Here is an 18,459-nt window from a genome sequence, read left to right as displayed (position 1 = left end):
ACTGAACTCCTTCTTCTTCCCGTGGAAAGGCTGCCCTCGCATGGACCTGTCAGTGTTGAGGATGTCACGGTATTGGCTTCGTTGACAGCGAGGACCCCGGGCATAATCCTCAACGACGGACTGTCCTGTGCCCCCAACATCACTGCTGTGGCCCAATCCTGCAGATTTGCCTTCTACAATATCCACAGGATCCGGTCTTTCCTCACAAAAGATGAGATGCATCTCCTTGGCCAAGCGCTCGTCATCTGCCACATGGACTACTGCAACCCTCTCTTGGCTGGACTCCCAGCCTCTGCAACTAAACTGTTGCAGTGTATCCAGGATGCTGCAGCATGCCGCATTTACAATCTTACCAAATTCAACCCCTCCTTGACCACCCTCCTCTGTGACCTTCACTGGCTTCCAGTTGCAGCCCGCATCTGATTCAAGATGATGGTGCTGGTCTTCAAAGCCGTCAACAGAACTGCACCCGTTGCAACTCTTCTCTGTTTCGGCACCTCAGTGGTGGAACTAACTCCCGACCAATGTCAGGACAGCAGAATCACTTGCGTCTTCTGCAAACGACTAAAGACTCATTTGTTCAGAATTCACCTCCAACCCGCATAGCATGACTCACATCACGCCAATTTCATATTCTCAGACACTACTTCTTCTCAAGTTAAGGATTCCTTTTAAGGTTCTTGTTTTTACAGACAGCACCCTGCATGGTCAGGCTCCTGTGTATATTACTGAGCTACTCTGACCTGACATTGCCAGTAGGTCACTTACTTCTTCTAATCAGGGCTTACTAGTTGTGCTCAACACTTGCTTAAAACAAAGGATGATCTGTCTTTAAAGTTTTGGTGCCAACACTGTGGAATACCTTACATTATGGGGTCTTGGTTGATGCCCTTTTAAAAAGACGAATCTTGCTGCTGCCTTGCAATATGTGTATTTTTTATGATCTGTTTTTGCTTACATTTGTTTACTCCTTTTCTGTTTATGAAGTAATTTTACTCACTCACTCACCGACTTACTCACTCACTGACTTAAATTATGGTCAAGCAGTAATGGATGATTTAAAGCCTCAGCAGGTATGGTCAAGACTTACCTGACAACACCATAAAACCATTAAAATGGAGGAGCCTACTGACTGTTACACCAATTTTACAGCAAAATTACATTGCTTGTGCAGGTCTTGAAAACACAGGTAAACCCCCTTAAAAATAGGTGATTTCCTTTTTCCCATTGCCAGAGTTTGCATTTCTGTTTCCTTGTTTGTCAATTTTGTCATGCAGGGCATAGCATTTAAAGCAGTAGAGCACATACCTCATATTGACTACATCTAGAAGACAATAAAACGTGTTTGTTATTTTAAAAGTCTTAATCAATTAAATTCTGATTTCGACACGTTTTTATTTTGGATCCAACATGGAAGTAGTTATTTAGTGAGACATCTCACTTCTTTCTCGTCTTTGCTGAGACTTGCACTTGGGCAGTACAGATCAGGCAGCTGACAAGCATGGTACCCATTCGCTTTTGTCCAGTGTGCAAGGGGTAATATATGGATAACATCAGTGCTCTGGAAATGCACAATGCTGAATTTACCATGTGACCATTTCTGGATATAGGCCTTTTGTTTATATTATTTATATTATAAAGCCATAGTTATTTGAGAATTTCTAGTGAGAGAATTATTGCCCAGCCTTAATTCCATCTTATTTTGAAGCAGGGATGAACTGTCCCCAGTGCTGCATGGGAATTACTGTATATCAATATTATACATATTTTATAATCATGATATGATTCTGGCCTATGTCCTTCCTTATATTATTTTTCTTTTCCCCATCTAGGAAACTGGAATCTTCGCTAGAAGAATATTAAGAATATTATAATTACTCTTATTATATTTCATTAATTTCTGTTATTATAATTCAATTTAAGTGATATGAAAACCATCAATGGCCATGCAAAAAAGACCAACCAAGGGATGGAAGACCAGCATGACACCAATAAGTTAAAAACAAATACCAAATTTAATGAGGAAAAGTCATCGCAAGCCTATGTAATTATAAGCAGTTTGCATAACTATTCCTTGTCAAATTTGTTTGAAAAACACATCACATAATCAGGCTGACAGCCTCAGCCACAGAGTACTTATAGGATGTGTTACTCAGTTGTGTGTGGTTTTTCAACACATATTTAACCGGAGCCTGAGCTTCATGATCGACGATAACATGCCCCCTTTGAACAAATCCATATTTCATAGGCAGTGGTGGCATTAAGGTTAAAGGAGAGAGCTTATGACTTGACAGTTGCTTGATTTAATTCCCCAGTTGAAGTTGAAATGCTCCAATGACTCAACCTGTGGTATGATACATACACATCAGAAGTGCGAAGATGGACTGCCTATTTAAATGCCTGGTGATGTTGGACTGTCATTTCTACTGCATACATTACATTACTTCCGTTGCATCGGAAATATATGCACAACATTCTCTATATTGTGCAGTCTTTGAGATTAAAGTAAAAAAAGCTGAATCATCAATGTCTGCGAGTCATGATACAGTTGATGGGTAGGAGCTGTCATACTTGAATTCTCATCTGGAAAAAGAAAAAGCATTTGAATTCATTAGTACTGTCTAATTGCAAGCCTAGTTTGCATTCATCGTTTCATTTAGGCTTCATTCGAATATTCAGATCTTTTTCCAGATTTTCCCAGTAGCCTGTCTTCTGTTTTAAAGTCAGTGCTGAGTGTGTTGCATATGCAGTGACCCTGACTGTACGACATAGCACATTATGTAAGTCAAGTTCCACTTAATGTAGCAGGGAAGCACATTTTGCTATAAATTACTTCTAGGCAGTGCATTATAAATGGATTCAGTGCTACCGTCCAGAGTGTGGCCTTGAGTAATTTCCAGACATGGAACATCTGAAACCATCAGCCCTAAACATGCACTCCACATTTCTCTCATTACTTCCAGGTAGGAAGTGGTCCCGTTGGTCCTTCATCTTGGTTAATGGTGGCTGAGTGGCTCTCAGGCCGCTTATATAATGACCTGTAATGCATAAAAACTCACCTACTGGGTCATTTTCCTCCTCTCTCAATCCTAATGTACAATTGAGAGCCCCTTCCAAATGTGTCATTCAGTCCGATGTGTGATGGCAGAAAAAAAATCCTGACGAGGAGGTGAAATTGATGGCATTGTGGTTGATGCAGCACTGATGATGGGTGCTTCCTGTTACAGACACTGACTGTGTAGTAGAACAACAGTACATTTAGGACATTAAGAGAAAAAAAATCAAATAGGAGGAAGAAGACAAATCAGATAATTCCTTCTCATTCCTCTGAGAATGATGGATCCAGTCTACACTTGCAGTCTGACAACTAAACAGATCATTCACTCATCAAATAAAAGAGAAATTTTCCCACATATCAACCCACAAAGCAACATTATGAGACCAAACAATAGTAATATGGTAGCAGCTTGTGTCTTTAGCATCTTATATGATTAAAAAAATGCATCCTATCGACTCTTTGTTACATTTCTGCCCGAAAAACAGTGTTCGTCCCCAACAGCAGAACCAGGCAGCTCCCGTAGTTGAATATCGATTATTATCTGAAGAAATTTAGAGCAAATTACTCAATCACCAAGTGTTTGTCTCCTTCCACTATTGGGTTGTTGCAGTTACTGTATTGAGAAAAAAAAACAAAAAAAAAAACAAACATACACTGAGATGGCCAGCCCTCCTGACTGATACTTCATTGAACTTCAGTGAATTTGATTATGTAATTTAGAGTGAAGAAATGTAACTTTGCCACCTCCAGGATGTTTGGTGGGTCAGGATCTCAATCACAACACATTATAATGGCACCCATATGATTATAAAAAGTACATTGGGGGAAACGTTTAAAAAAAAAAAAAAGACACACCCACACACAGATCTCAACGTCATGACATGTACCGTTACGTCACTTTTGGTTACAGCATGTAGTGTCACAGTCTGCTACTTCAGTAGTTTTCCACTCACCTCACCTCTGCTCATTCCTGCCAGCCAGCCACACCCACCTCGTTGCGTCACTCACCTCACCTGGACTCTCAGCTGCAGCTCATCTGCAATCAGCCTGTATAAAGACTCCTCCTCACTCATTCAGTGCCAGATTGTTCTTTGCCTTCATGACACATTTCCAGCCTGGTAAAGCTCTTTGCCTTCTGTTCCCGACCATGATTTTCGCCTGTGTCCTGCCAGTTTCCTGGTTGCCTGTTTCCACCTTGGCTAAGCTACAGGAAGTTCCAGCTAAAACTGTTTCTTCTCCCTAAAGACTCGGAGTGTTTTTCCCTCCCAGCTCACTGGGTCCTCTCTGGAGTATCGGCTGGTTTTCCTGCTAGCAGATCATCTCCTGTGTTTCCTGCCTGCCTGCTGGTCTCAGGGTTAAGACTTTCTCCTAACTGTTTCCTGGTGTGTCCTGCAATTGGATCCAATCCCGACCTGTTACATGTAGTGTGAATTGACACACTGGAGCTGCTCTAAGCCAGTGCTACTTGGTTTAGTATGAAGAAACAAAGGCAGTGTGAAGATGAGCCTTCATTGCAGTAATTCACTTTCATAATGCACTTCTCCCCATCAGAGTCTGCAGAATGTACTCTAAATGATTGAGACTTTGCACACACTAATAGTCTTGATGCCCCCACAATGTAGTGTCCACTAACTGTAATATTTGCATCTATAAAATTGTGATGAAAGAATTTAATAAGTGTGTTCCTTGGGGGAATTATTGATGGTAGTATATGGTGGATAAATTGAGACATTTAGAATTTTCTCATGTCAAAAAAACACATTTTAACACCCAAGCCAATAACTCTGAGACACTGCCAGTGCTTCTATGGCTCCTCAGACTTTCTTCTCAGTTTGTCTGTGCAACTGTGGAAGATCCCCTAGGACTTGAGTATTCTACCACAGTCATACATCATTGTTCCATTTTTAGCAATATTTTTTTTGTTTGAGCACAGAATTAAGAACTTTGATAACATATTTATTCAACAGTGTGTCTTATCGAAATCCCAGATAGCATATGCATGTTTTGCAGATACTGACCCTTTGAAAAGTGGTTACATTGGAAAGACATGGTATGGAGAGCATTTGCTAGCTAGGAATATGTTCAGTGTACCTTGTGGCAATGTGACAAGTATGTAAGCTCTAAATGATTCAGATAAAGATGATTAACATGACAAAATACCCTGATGTGTGGCTTTACATGTATTATCTATTTGTAGAATCTGGCCAAAATGTGATAGTTGCTCCAAAAACACAGGGGGCAGCATATTCCCCGAGTAACCAACAACTGATTCTATCTATTGTTGGCAGTACATAGCTGCTGTGACTCAGTAAAACACGGAGCCATGAGGGAGTCACAGCAGGCTTCAGTCGTGGTCAGGCTGGGATGGAGTGAGTGGAGCACATATGATTGGAAGAGTGCTATAGAAATGAAAGTCCATTTATCATGGCATTCTGTTTATGCGATTAATGAGTGGAACACAAACAATGTTGTCACAAAAACATTCAGGAAGTTAGGTTCATTAACTAATTTATTATAGGTCTTCTGAAAATGTAACCAAGTCTGCTATATCAAAAATATACATACAGCAACTTGAACAATCAATTCTGGTGATAATTAGAAAGTTGTATGAATCAGATTTTCTTTGTATCATGGCCTCTAATCTTCTTATGAGCGATTATGATAACAGCTGATTAGTCTGGGCCCATTTTAATAGGACCTGTTTGATACGACCACTAGACTCAGCCACAAACACTCCAATGGGAAAGTCTAAGGAGCTCAGCATTGATCTGAAAGAGTACATTATTGATTTGAACAAGTCAAGAAAGTCACTTGGATCCATTTCAAAGCAGTTACAGGTCCCAAGATCAACTGCACCAACAACTGTTTGTAGGCATAAAGTGCATGGCACACTATTACCTGTTGCTGAGAGAACACTGGTCAGGATGGTCAAGAGTCGACGACAAACTACCAAAGAGTTAGTCTGCAATGAATTAGAAGCTGCTGGAAGACAGGTGTCAGTGTCCGCAGTCAAGTATGTTCAGTGATGGACTGGTAATCTGGAATTTGGGCAGATGCCAGATGGGCAACGGGCCGTTGTCAAAAATGTTCTTACGCTAAATGACAATGAAATTAATCTAATTCTGTCTCACTTAACAGTGCGGCAATGTGAACAGCATTTATATGCAACACACACGTTTCTATATCACAGTCACGGTTACCCTCTACAGTCTACAGTCACAAACTTTTACATCTGTCTTCATTGTTTTGTAGTGAAATGTCTTATTCAGATGTTCGAAAACTTGCATGGTTTGAAATAAAATAAATCTACCTGCATTTTTTTATTTGATTATATTTTGGAAACGTTAAAATGAAGCAATGCCTTCTGGGAATTTCAAGACTGAATTGAGTGGACCGCGTCTGCGTGGTTGTTAGAAGTTGGAAGTTGACTGAGATTAAGCTAGCAAAAAATGAGTCAAGGCATGAAGTGACACAAGGGGGGAGCAGAGAAACAGAAATAAATCTCAGAGAGCACTGTTGGCTGATGGTGAAAAATGCTGCAAACGGACTGATCCATTTTTAAAATTAAGTGCAGCTTCAGCTAGCACTAGCGCTAATACTGCTAGCACTAACGTTAGCAACACAGCTGAGCCAGCACACCAGGGAGAAAGACAGGACAGTGAGGAATATGAGCAAGAGGAGGATGAAGAGGTGGACATGGATAACAAATGACGATGAGACATGTTTTTATCATGGAGCTGCTGGCTCTGATGATTTATTAATTTGTTTTTTGTATTGGGGTTGTAGTTCGATACGTCCATGTTCTGGTGCAGTTGTTTATAGCATGGGAGTTTATGTTCACCATCACTGGGGCATCAGAAGTGTGCACCCCTAACCTACCACCCCACCCCCTGCGCATGCGAATGCAGCCCCCCATGGGCCGCTAGTGGGTGGACATGCCAGGGCCATTTTTTGTTCCCAGTCCATCACTGAGTGTGTTTTATATCAACATAAGTTGAGGGGCTGCTGTACAAGAAGAAGTTGTTTGGTCAGGCTTTTAAACTCTGAATGGGTGTGTCCTTACAGAGTCGCTAAGGACATGTGTGAGCTCTGAGTTTCAGAGTCGTTAGGACCACTTGTGGGTTGTTGGTCAAACTGGCCTTCATGTGGGTTGATAGGGCTAGGTGAGCCCGGGTGTGAATGGGTGTTTAACCCTGTAAGACCCAAATATAGAAGAACTAAAAAAAACAAAAAAACAAAATGACCCTTCAGATGTTGTTGTAGGAGGCCTCTGACGCAGAAAGGATAGAGGTTTTTTTAAAGAAAAAAAAAGTTTATGTAAGTGTTTAGAGAAATGTCATAATATTGCAACATTGGTCTTAGTTGGGAGCAGAATTTCTGTATTTGTACTCACATACTCTGAACAACAATTCAGATCAACTATATTTTTATGAAGAAAAAATAAATAAATAAATAAACAGCTTTTTCTAGAAACGTCTTCATTCTTTTGTGTTCCTTTTCATGGCTGACTTTCATTCATAGTGAGAGTCCCAGAAACAGTTCTTGTCCTCTGAGAAGCACAGACAAACATCACACTTGCTGCATTGTGTTTTAGTGTATCCTTCAATGCAGTGTCTGCAGCTTTCTCTCCCTGTCTTCACTGGGAAATGCGGACTAGGTCCTCGAGTACATCCAATGGGAGTTGTGCACTTCTCATGGATGGTCTCTTCTGAGCATTCAGAGGGCTTCCTGATGTCACTGTTGGGCTTCCTTTGCCTGAAGACGGTCGTCCTCTCTTTGGAGTTTGGAGTGCCGTGTTCACCAGGATGAGAGAGGATGCTAGTTTTGCCTGAAACTGTCTCCTATTCATTGTCTCTTTGCTAGACATCTTTAGAGCTTTGCAGTCCTGCTTGTAGAGGAGCCAGGCATTGACTACAGCGAGGATGATGGTGTGCCAGAAGATGTACATGTACCAGTGACAGGATTTGATGGGTGACCTCTATTTGGCTGTACATGAGACCAACAAATCCACACCTCCCATGTACTTGTTGTAGGCACCAACAATGTAAGGCCTATCAACCTCAGTGTAGGTTCTGGCAGCTTTGTCCCAGTGTTGAACCTTCTGCACAGGTTCAGGCCCAGCAAAGGATGACACAAGTGTGACGGCTACTGTTGTCATACCATTTGACAGCACAGATGTTGTGATTCCCCTCCACTCTGACATCTCCCTCTCCCCTTTTTCTCCAAGCTCTTCTCGTCTTCAGGGTCACAGTTGGGAAGGCGCACCTGCCTGGCTGTTCCCACGTAATGAATTCCCCAATGTTTTCCAGGCAGACAATACTGTCTGCTTATTGGAAGTCGCTTTGGACAAAAGCATCTACTAAATGCCCTAAATGTAAATGTGAATGGATAAGCCTATGCTCTCTACTTATCATGCTAAAAGAAATGTGCATCCCAATCACCAGCCATTTAGTCATACTGCCTTGAAATGACAGTACTGCTTGTTATGCTCTCTAATTATCATAATTATCAAAAGGAAAACATGCACACCCCCACTTACATCCACACCTTACATTCAGGAACATTTCACCTTTCCCAGAACTGAATTGTCTGTTGATTTCCTCTTTGTAGACAAAGTCATGGAATTTTAGGTCAGTCTGATCAAATTAACTACATCTTTTTACAGATAAAAGTTTTAAATCAGTCAAATTTGAACACAACACAATGGTATCATGTATACTGTCCATGTATAAAGAAAATACTCTGTTTCAGGCAGTGGTGTAGTGGAGGGAATATGACCTGTTTGTGCCCACTGCAACAAGCATGCTATTTTGATTACCACACTCACCCAGCGTTGCAGAATTGCAACAAATTTATAACAAGCTCTAAATGAAATCTGATGAATCTATTCCACAATAACTACATATGTACATGTTCTAGACATTGTCATGACAACAAAACAAGTCAAAGACATTTTACTTACTTGAATCTGATTAATTTAGTCCAATGAAACAAAGAGATGTTGTTCAAAGGATACCATGAGAGGTTATGTGAGTTCATGGCCATTAGGCGGGACTAATAAACACATTTACTATCAAATAGCATTGTGAGACTGAACAATAGGACCCAATGACTATGTAAATGTGGTAAAAAAAAAAAATATGATAAAATATAACAGATTGTTTTTTTAGGATTTAGGTTTTAGGCTAAAGGTAATGTTATTTTACAACAAGGGGTCTTAGAGGGTTAACTGTCTGGGGAGAGAACTGAGTACAACATTGTAGGTGGGTGATAAGTAATGCCTTAGGCCACCTCCTTTGTTTAAAGACAACTGTTCCAGTAAACTCCATAAATAAATGGCAGTCTATGTCAAGCTGGAGTTTAAAAGCCTGCAAACTCCCCTCAAGTAAGTTAGAGCTGAAGAAGCAAAGCAAGTAAATGGCACAATGAAGAAGGAGGATTATCTCCAAATTCTTCAGAAAGCCTAAAATCATCGGCAGAAGATTGGGTCTTGGATGCAGTTGGGTGTTCTAATAACAGGACAGTTATCCAAAAAACACTTCGGAAGTGGCCAAAGGATCAGGCTAGGGTTGTAGCTATGGTCCTCACAAAGTCCTGACCTGAACCCCACCAGAACATGCAGACTGTGCTGAAGAAACAAGTCTGTGAAGCCAACAAATTTAGTGGATAAAAATTCAGCCAGAGCACGACCAGAGGCCTGTGGATAGATATCAAAAATGGCTGACTGAGGCGACCTCTCTTTTCAGCAACACATAAATCAAATCACCAGAACTGACTTCATCCACATCAAAAACGTAGCCCGTCTCGGCCCATCACTCTATTTCTCTGCTGCAGAAATCCCGAAGCATGCCTTCATCACTTCCAAATTGACTCCTGCAACATCATCCTCGATGGCACACCATCCAAACACCCGTGGCACCCGTGACGACACACCCCATTGAGAGTCTGTGGGGTGTGTTGTCAGATGACAGAACACGTTGGGACTAGCATGCTAACTTCAGTAGACATCCCTGACACTCATAACATAAACATGTTTGACAAAAAAAAAAAAAAATGTGTTTGACACAATATCAACTCTGTTATTAATCTTGATTAATAATGCAAATGTTTGGAGGTTTAAAAGTTGTTTAACTTGGTCTTTTGTTGTTGTAAATTAGTTGGTTCTTCTTTTGACAGGGACACTGTTTTGTCTTTGTCTTTCACATACACAGACATACTGTCACACACACACTGTTTCTCTCTCAGCATAGAGTCTCAAGCACTCTCGGCAAGACTAATGATTAGTGATTGCTATACAGAAACATCCCCAGCACTGCCAGCAGCTACTCCGAGAGTTTTGTAAACATGTCCATTTGGAACAAAGTCAGAGAAGTTCTTAAATCATTGCCAGTCTCATGTATCATTAATTCCATCTGGCTATATCGTTGAGATGTTTGCTTGTGCTGCATCAAAAAGCCTAAAGAAACATTATTGAAGGCGCAGGACACAATACCTGAGCGTTTCAGGGGAGAACATGTATGCCAAATTTGTCTGCTATCTCAGCACAGAAATAAACATCCAGTCTCTCTGAGCTCATACTTAACGGTGTCAAGTGTCAAGCAAGGTTGACATTCCGCCAGTTACATTACATTTTTAATGGCTATACTGTCACAGACATGAAGAAAATATACCGTGCACACAAGAGGAGGAGGGTCATTTTTATCTCCTGTGCGCTTTCCCTCATTTTCTCTCTCTCCCTCGCTTCATCTCTTTCTCCCTCCTGCTTTCATTCTCGCTCGACTGGGGTAAAGGAAAATCACGTTATCATATCTATTGATAGTTGTCAACGTCAAACTCCATGTAAACAGGTACATGGCACTGCAGCAGCAACCCAGCCTGTGTGAACACACACATGCAAGTGAGCAGCAGTTCAGCAACACATCTAAAAAAAAATTAAGAAACAAAAGCAGTGACTGGCAAAAAGTGCAACATTGTTTTAATACATTTTAAGACACACACACATGCAGACACCCACACAAACAGACTTGAGCTGCCCATACATTTTGAGGGAAACAGGCAGCATATCGTCAGTGAGGATTAGCTCAGGTTTAAAAGTGTAACTAATTACTTTCTGCTCGGCAAGCTGGGGCCACACTCCAGTGTATCAATGAATATCATTAGATTAGAGGCTGAGTTAACTGAGATGCACACGCTCATTACACTATGGCTGATGATGAGAAGCATTCACACATTTACGCACATTTGATTTGGCCTGTGTCCTGCATCAGTCCTCCCCTCTGTGTCCGGTTTCATACTTCAATTCTACATTAATCAACTCACACATGAGAAAGATAGAGGCCATCTCTCAGTATTGTATGTCTTGCAGAAGAGACACTGAAATGTAAAATGTCCACAATTGCTGCTACAATCTTGAATATCTTGGAATGAGGATGCGTGTTATGAAAAGTGTTCCACTGCCTGCTATGCTCCATGTTCTTGTCTACTAATATCCCAGCATCTATGCACTATGGAGCTTAAATCCCTCATTCCACATGTTGAGTGATTAAAGTTAATGTGAGTGGCATCAGTTTTTGTTGAATGTTTAAATAATGGAACATTATAATAACTCAAGTGAAAAAATGGTAAGGCCTTTTGTGGCCCCAGGAAGAGCTGCATGTAATCTGATCAATTGCTTCCACGGATGTCACTCAGTGGCTAAGTTGCATTGTGGGTAAAATTAATGCGAAGTTTTGAAAAGCTGGCCACTGGTCTAGTGATGTACTTTTATAATTTAGTTGGAGTCATGGACAGTTTGAAATCAAATCATCACAACTGATACAGCAGAACCTCTATCTATCTATCTATCTATCTATCTATCTATCTATCTATCTATCTATCTATCTATCTATCTATCTATCTATCTATCTATCTATCTATCTATCTCTATATATATATATATATATATATATATATATATATGTTTTTTGTTTTTTTTTTAAATATAATTGTAGTCATTATATTTGAGCAGTGACTGACATGTTCTTCAGGGTATGTCATCTTATTCTTTGGTAGAAAAGTAGGGGTGTGAAAGTGATTAATGTGTACACGGAGATGCAGCACACATCTACAGCCCAAGTAGAAGAAAGCAGCAGAGTGGGAGTTGGATTGGAAGGACTGAAGGGGAAAGAAGATTTCAATTACAAAACCAATAAAAGTAGCTGTGTGAAGTGGTGTGGAGGAGAGGAATTACATCTCCGTAGTGCTGAATGGCCCATAGCTTTTTGTGCCTGTGCTATCATTGTCTCCTCCTCCCACAGCTCTCCTGCTTTTAATTGCCATAAACTCATGCATATTCACAACAGGTGTCAAGTCCTTTGCTGGTGATAGACTGAGGTATATGGCCAATTTGCATAGAAATGATGCATTTGTTTTGGTAGGTGCAACAACAAATAGCTTGTGCTGCCCTTCTTCTCTTCAGGGCCACTTGTGTGCCAACATAACACACATGTTCAGTGTGGGAGGGATGATATAAGCAGTCAACACATCTTTGTAAATGTCAAGTTTCATCTGTTCACGAGTAACAGTGAAGTAAACAAAATATATAAAGTTACTGTTCACCTTAGTAGCTATTTCTCCAAAAGCTAAAAAAAGTTTTCTATTTATGTTCAATATAACACATTTTTTTTCTTTTCAAATGTTGTTATTATTAGTTTAACAGTTTGAGTGATAAGTTGAATCTTTGAATAATGTCCATGAATTTCAGAATTCAGAAGGATTTAGTACTTCCAACTTTTATTGCGAGCATGCACTCGAGCCGTCATGGACCCAAAGTCTGCACAGAACCTGGTGACTCATGTTATCCCAGCATGATTGTGTTGTGACACCATAGAAAGCCTGCCGTTCTCAGTCCTCAACTGTAAATGCTATATATGGGGTTGAAGTCAAGGAAAGGCTGATGTGAGCCAGGACTACAAGTAGCTCTGCCGACACTTGAGCATGTCTATGAATAATGGAGTGGTGCTTACCCGTGGTCCGTTTGGAGACCAGACTTAAACTTTCTCATCACTATATTTCGTTGTGGGTTTGAAACACTGCTGTCATTGTGGTATTTTCTCTGTATGCTCTATGTTTGTGTAGCATAATGGAACTAAAAACATTGATTTTGTCATTCAACCACGTGTTGTACAATGACAAATAAAACACTTTGAACCTTGACTGTTACTGCCACAAATCTCAATCCTAGATTGATCAGTAAACAAGACTTTTTTTCCAGTCATGTTGTGAATTTCAAAGCTCACCTCAATGTGTAACGCTAATAATAATAATCTGTGTCTTGCAAAAAGTGTTTAATACGGAGGGAATCACACTAGACACTGCCCTGTCACATGTGTATTCCTTTTATGTAAAGATGTGACCAGTGGTAGCTTGTCAATAGAGGGCACCAAGACAGAATGATGAGGAATCACATAGACCTTAATTAAGTTATACCTGGACACAGTCATGGATGCAAAGTCCCATTCATTTCTATGAAAGCTGTACAGTGGTGCATGAAGCAAGATGACTCAACTGTCTTCCACATTGCTTCTACATTATGGGGCACATAGAACATGCTGCCAGCTGAGACGCCTAACTGCTGGTTAAGTGCCCAGCTAACTTGCACGGAGATAAAATTATTTAATGGTGCAGGCCTTCAAGCCAATTCTATTAGATCAAATCGATCAAATTCCCTTCCAGATAGTCATTAGAGTCATTTCACAGGGGTTGTGATGCTCAAAAAAACATACCCACTGTACCAACCCAAACAGACGTTTCTTTCACCATGTTGGCTTATGCAAAAAAGTCTTTTTTGGGCCCCTGGTGCATCATGTGACAATGTAATTACACAGTTTGGCCACTACAAAAACTGGCCTCAAAGAGTGAGACTTGTGAAAAATGTATGAACATTTTTAAATGAGTTGTGTAAATATTATTTTGTAAGTGAAAACAACTGTGAAATTACAGAAGTTCATATTTTGTCCAAAGTCAGTGATTTGTGACTTATTAAATGACCCAGGGCGTCCATCGACCCTTGTTATGGGTTATACATTCCCAGACTTGCTCACCTTCAATACAACATATACAAGCTTGTTTGGGGCATTTTTTTCAGCACCCAAACTAAATCAGCTGACTTACATAACAGGGGGCAGCAGGAGAGTGAATGGCTCCCATGGTAGCTCAGATGGAACCAACCAGTCAACAGACAAGTAGTCCTATCTAGCTGCATACAGTGATGCCAGTGCATTATTGTGCTGTCCCTGGCTATTTATCTAAACATCAGGATCAGGCAGAGCTTGGATTCAGACAGTTACAATTTAAAGCATTTTTCAGAAAAGATTGACGCAAGGGATATTTTAATTCCTGGCCGAATAATAATTTTACTTATATAACCCAATACATGTTGGCAGGTAACATTTCAGCAAACCACAAATGTGTTGCAACTTGACAAACACTTGGTTAGTGGTAGGACATTGTGTTTTGGCTTAAATTATCTGTTTCGATTGCCACAACCAAGGGTGGAATTGTCCAGAGGTCTTGTAAAAAGCACCCAGTTTTGTACATGGCTGGAAATTGTTCCAAGTCTCCTCAAAAATGTTCAGTTGTATTTACCAATGTTGAAACGTCTCTTTAAGTTTATTTCAGTGCTCATCAACCTCATGCTATGAGAATAAATATAATGGAAAACATGCCACTAGTGGTGGCTGTACTTAAAACTGATTGGGAATTTCAAGTTTGCAAACCTACGTTCCAAACAAACTAAAGAAAAACGACGATACTGGTCAACTAAACAGCATGTCGGACACGGTCAGAGTTCTAGGGAGGCGTCTCACTCCACCTGTCTCTATAATATTACTGTTAAAATACACACTATGGATTAAATGTGAATCAGTACTGAGTAGTACCAGCATAATTCAGCTGGTGCCCTTAAAAGTATGGGTACAAAACCCTAATTAAAAAGCTGGCCACCAGCCAACCCATATGTATATAGAATGATTTTTTCAAATAAATAAATAAATATTTGCATGTATGTGTGCTGCCTGGATTGCTAAAAATAAGATCACGTTCAGGGTTGCTGTCACTACTGATGGACAACATAATGAATAGTGATACCTCCATGCAGAGAACAGGGGCTCATTGAATTGTTGGATGAGAATGAAAGTGGTGTGAATCACATGATATGACCCTCACAGTCACAAGAGCTAAACTAAACCTCAACACCCAGTCTGAACTGGCTGCCAGAGCACTCTCCATCACCATCATCAGAAGACCAAAATAAGGAATATCTTTGAGAAGACAGACATGTGTGCATGCTTCCGACAGCTTTTCTTTACTTGTCCCAGCTGTGTCTTCATCAAAAGTTGCCATGGCCTCCCTGTGCAGATAGGAAAGTGTTCAATATCTTGCTTGAAGAGTCCAAATTTGTGTTTGCATGTGTTCAGCTGTGCGTATAATCCTCCTGTGGGTTCAGGGAGAGCACATTTAGGTTCATAATATGTTTGATCCATAAATAAGCAATCAGCAGCCTCGGGTTGTTTGGTGTCTTAGCAAGATACGGTGTGCAGCGACCTGCAATGACTTTCCCACTCCAGTAACATTTAGGAATTCTGGGTAATCAATATGTTTGATGTCTCCAGTTGAAATATGTATGACTGATATCAATATCAAAGACGAGTATGCGTGCCATGTTCATTCTCATCCTCTCAGCTCCTTTGAAATGTGTTAATTGGTTTCAGTTTGTTAACCACATATTGCTTTGAACGTCATTTCGCACTAGCAATTTACTGATTTGCTTTAGACAAAAATTAGAAAAAATAAAAGCATGATGCTCAATATCAAAAGCCTCATTTGGTTTATCAGGTGGAATATTGGGCCTTGTGATGGATCTTATTTGATTATATTTGCATCTGCTCAGTACCAACATGTACAACAGTTTAATTAAAGTAGAGGGGAGCCTGCACATGAATGTAATTGAAAAGTAAATTGAATTATTGTATTTGTTCAGTCGTGTTGCCCTGTGGGTGTTCTCTGGATTTCATTTTACCCAGTTAAAACTCCTGAGAAACTCGCTCCTAGACATGACGCTAATACACACAGAAATAAAAGCACACACACAACACACACACAACACGCACACACATGCACACACAGGCACACACAGGCACACACACATGCATATAAACAATGTTAATTTCATTGCATCAGTGACATCCATTTATGAAGCCCCCTAGGCAAATAAAATTAAAGGCTTTCACTTATTTATTTGATGCACTGCAGTTTATTAAGTTTACATTCAGCAGCTCTGGTGGAAAAAAAAAAAGAAAAAAAGAAACATTGGAAGAAAGAACTCCAAATGAATTGCCAATTTTGTATGAAAATATATTCTTTATTTCTGTGGTTTGTTAGCACACACACGTTTTCTGAGAGTCATTCACTTTTAACCACTCTATCAAGCCCAGTGACTCAGGGGCAGAGCAGTCAAGCCTCCAGCAAATTAACATCAGAGCTGCAAAATTTAGCATCGCCTGATCTTTTCAGTTTAGAGGGCTATTGAACAAGACTAAAGATGTAAATGGACACAGCAGCGTGTTAATTTGAATGCCTATTGAGGTCAGACACTGACTAGATGACGGTTGTGAAGACCAGTTTTCAGAATCTGCATTTTGGACCGTGGTTGCCCTGGTTTCCTTTATTTGATTGCTGTCCAGTTCTCCTGACCCGGTTAAAAGCTTTTTTCAAATGTACAGCAATTGAAGATTTTGTTGTATTTTGTTACTCTGTCCAAGAGAAAACAAATAAATTACACCTGGTAGAGGGTGATTCTACCCAACTGCAAAATATGTTAATATATACAAATACACTTTTATTATATTTTGACAAAAACTTTTGTTTATAGATAATGTTCTCTTTATTCCAACTCCAGAAATATACCATTAAGTTGCCACAATCCAAAACAGACATACAGGCAAACAGAAGGGTGGACAGTAAGCACATAGTGTTATGTTATATTGGGCATATGTGGTCCTGTTCACACGTGAAATCAATGGAGCCCACAAAAATCTTTGTGCAGACCATTAGGGGCATCATAGATGATAAAAAGTGCTGTTTAAGCATTGAACTTGATCTAGTGCTATACTAAAAATGTTAATCATTCTTTAGTTGCCAGGAGGGTACATGCAAGAAAACTAAGGAAATACTTTCAGTGAAAACTTTGCATGGATCTTCTGTTTGAACATTTTAAGTAGGCTGATAACAATTATCATGTTGCAAGCAAAACACATCATATGACATTACATTTCATACAGAACATCTGCAACCGCAAATTACTTGTAAATTAGTGGAAGCTTTCGGTGTTGGGTAGGAAACATTGGATGCAAATATGACAGCTTAGAACAATACTCCAGAGGGAAGCCTACTTTAACACACACACACACACACATTCCAAATGAAAATAAAGTTTAATAAAGAGCAAGACCAAAGAACACATTTCCGTACTACAGTCACACATTATTCTTTATACAAGGAAAAACATTAGGGTGGAAAAATAATAATAATGATTGACACTATCAGGTTAGCAAAGTATTCAGAAATTGAATAAAAGGCTAATGCTAATGGTATGATTATGGCTGTGGGAGTCTGTACAAAGGTTTTCACAATCTATGCTCCTGTTCCAAGGCTGAAATACCAACTTTCCACATTGTTCCCTGACTGATGGCAAGGCCAATGTCTCCAGGCTGGAACTCTTATCAGTCAGGAGGCAGATGTGACTTTATACAGTGGAGTTATAGCAGTTTCCTCTTTGATGCTGGCCCATTCGACTGCACCATGTTGCCATGGCCAGCCCCTTCAACGACACCTCAAAATATTCACAATACTAAGCATTTCCTCAACATGTTTGAGGCATGTTTGGCTTTCTGTCAGGAGGAGTACACCACCCCTTAAAAAAAATACTTCCTGTTGCCAGTAGGGGGTTATTATAATTTTGGCATTTAAATGTGTTCAGGCTGGGACTCTGTAAATGTGCCAAGAAAGGTGTAGAATTGATTCCGTAGAGTCGAGTTACATCAACTTCAGCAAAAACTCAACCTTTTGATAACTTTATTGTTAAGATTGCGATAACAACATTTGAAGTCGACTGGGTTAAAGCAGTAGGACACGTTTGTTAAAGCACTACACCAAATCACCAGAAGTGAGTGCTTAATTCAAAGTAGCCAACTTCTTGTTGGGCACAGCGTCATGGTAATAAAATACTTGTTGTAGGTCTAAGTGCAATACAAATGTGTACTTAATTCTGTAAATGTAGGTTAAAGTTGTTGAAGGGGCTGCATTTTAGGGAGTGCTAGCTCGCCATAAACCATAAAATACTTGAATTCCCACAGTCTTGTTCA

The 18,459-nt window shown here is 40.0% G+C and overlaps 1 protein-coding gene and 1 long non-coding RNA gene across 3 annotated transcripts in view; one reads left to right on the top strand and one right to left on the bottom strand.

Moving 5' to 3' along the window:
* fhit (fragile histidine triad diadenosine triphosphatase) overlaps positions 1-18,459 on the top strand; it is a 368,692-nt gene that overhangs the window by 112,236 nt on the left and 237,997 nt on the right. The window lies entirely within an intron of this gene.
* LOC119021926 lies at positions 1,971-3,979 on the bottom strand. The gene is made up of 3 exons (XR_005075803.1): positions 3,946-3,979; positions 3,060-3,234; positions 1,971-2,583 (listed from the first exon to the last, which is right to left on the bottom strand). It is a non-coding gene; the product is annotated as an uncharacterized LOC119021926 (long non-coding RNA).

The sequence above is a fragment of the Acanthopagrus latus genome, chromosome 6, assembly GCF_904848185.1.
Source record: "Acanthopagrus latus isolate v.2019 chromosome 6, fAcaLat1.1, whole genome shotgun sequence".
Taxonomy (NCBI): domain Eukaryota; kingdom Metazoa; phylum Chordata; class Actinopteri; order Spariformes; family Sparidae; genus Acanthopagrus; species Acanthopagrus latus.
The sequence above is the reverse complement of the archived record's forward strand: the minus strand, read 5'-3'. Positions and strand labels throughout refer to the sequence as shown.